Source organism: Trachymyrmex cornetzi, unplaced genomic scaffold (genome assembly GCF_001594075.2).
Source record: "Trachymyrmex cornetzi isolate Tcor2-1 unplaced genomic scaffold, Tcor1.1 scaffold461, whole genome shotgun sequence".
NCBI lineage: Eukaryota > Metazoa > Arthropoda > Insecta > Hymenoptera > Formicidae > Trachymyrmex > Trachymyrmex cornetzi.
Genome location: NW_017299412.1, coordinates 107,588 through 109,391, shown reverse-complemented (window position 1 = coordinate 109,391; position 1,804 = coordinate 107,588).

Genomic DNA, 1,804 nt, shown 5'->3' with positions numbered 1-1,804 from the left:
AAATTATAGTTGTGTCCAAAAAATTGATAGAATTACCACCCACTTCCAAGGTGAATTGTAACTTTGGATGGAATGAATTGAATTTTTCAAGAATAGAATCAATTTTAGAATTCGGTAAACAAAGAACGATATCGTCTACATATCTATAATAGAAAGGTATACATGATATTGAATATTGCTCAACACTCAATTCTCCAAATCCATCATAACCAAGTTTGCAACAATCGGAGAAAGCGGTGAACCCACAGGCGTTCCAAAAGTCTGTTTGTAAAATTGATTGTCGAACGTGAAAAAAGTTGAATCCAACACTAGGCGAACAGCTTGGATAAATTCATTTTTCGGTAAATTATAATTCTTGCAAATAACGTCCCATCTGTTGGAAAGAGCGTCTATTGCTAAATCCGTTGGAGTGTTAGTGTAGAGTGATATTACATCTCTCCAACGACATCAAACTAAACCCATGATCAATTTTAATGTTTTTTAATTTTTGAACTAATTCAAAACTGTTTTCAATGTTACTAGCCGCTTTAGAATGCTTTTTACAATTAGACTATGTAAGAACACTGTCAAATTATATAATGCATTGTTCAACGACGATTTGATGATTCTAAATGGGCAATTTAGTTTATGCACTTTTGGCAACGCATAAGCCCTAGGAATGTTACCATCACTACAATAGAGTTGCTTGTAGGTTAATTCCGAAATGTAATTTTGTTTTTTCCATCCTGCCAACAGTTGCCTCAAGTTACTGTTAATTTTACTCGTAGGATCCCTGAGAATTTTCATGTACGTGTCTTTATCATCAAGCATTGTTTTAACTTTTTCAATATACATGTTTTTGTCTAGTGCTACCGTTAAGTTGCCTTTGTCAGCTTTAGTGAAAATAATGTTACTATTGTCCTTTAAAAATTGTTTAGTTAACCGTGTTACTTTTTGTAATTTTTTGATAACAAAATTCTTTTTTTGTTTGAGAGAAAATAGGCTATTTATTATTGCAATAGAATTATTTCTCACTGAGTTTTGTACGGACGTCTGTAATTTTTTTATATTAAATTCTACATTTTTTATAAGTTCAAAAATTAATTTGCTATTATAACAAATGGGAAAAGAAAAGTTTCCACCTAATTGCAAAAGGCACTGAACGAACTCCGGAATAGAAACCGATGAAAGGTTTAACCGACTGTCGAAATGACAAGACACATATCGTTCTCGCAGTTATTTTTTAAAATTTGACGATAATTTATAACATATTAACGAGTTACAAAATGTTAAATAAGGAAGATTCATTGTTCAGTGTAGAAGCGTCGACTGTGTGAAGTGAGGTGAATATCAATTTCCAAATTATACATACGATAATTTAATCTTGCATACAATTTTAGTTTGAGTTCTCATTGCCACTCAGCTTTCTAAAGCCTATTCTACAATTACGTAAGCGTAGTTGTAAGTGATTGTAGTTGTAAGAATTGACCAATCACAGTTGAATATTCTTCTCATATTCGACAGTGATTGATCAATTCTTACAACTACAACTATTTACAACTACACTTACGCAATTGTAGAATGGGCTTAACTTTGTGAATACGTGACTTACAACAGTAAACGGTTCAATATTTGAGAGGAAAAACGTTGGAGATATCATTTTGTCATGCAATACTCCAATCGTTACGCTATGCTAGGGTGAAAGATTGCTGACTCAAACCATGAATAGAAACGTTCAAAGTTAAGGTTTATATATTTAGTATTAAGAAAAATTGCACTAACTGATAACCAGCGTCGACTCCTATTGCCTGTAATATATATTTTA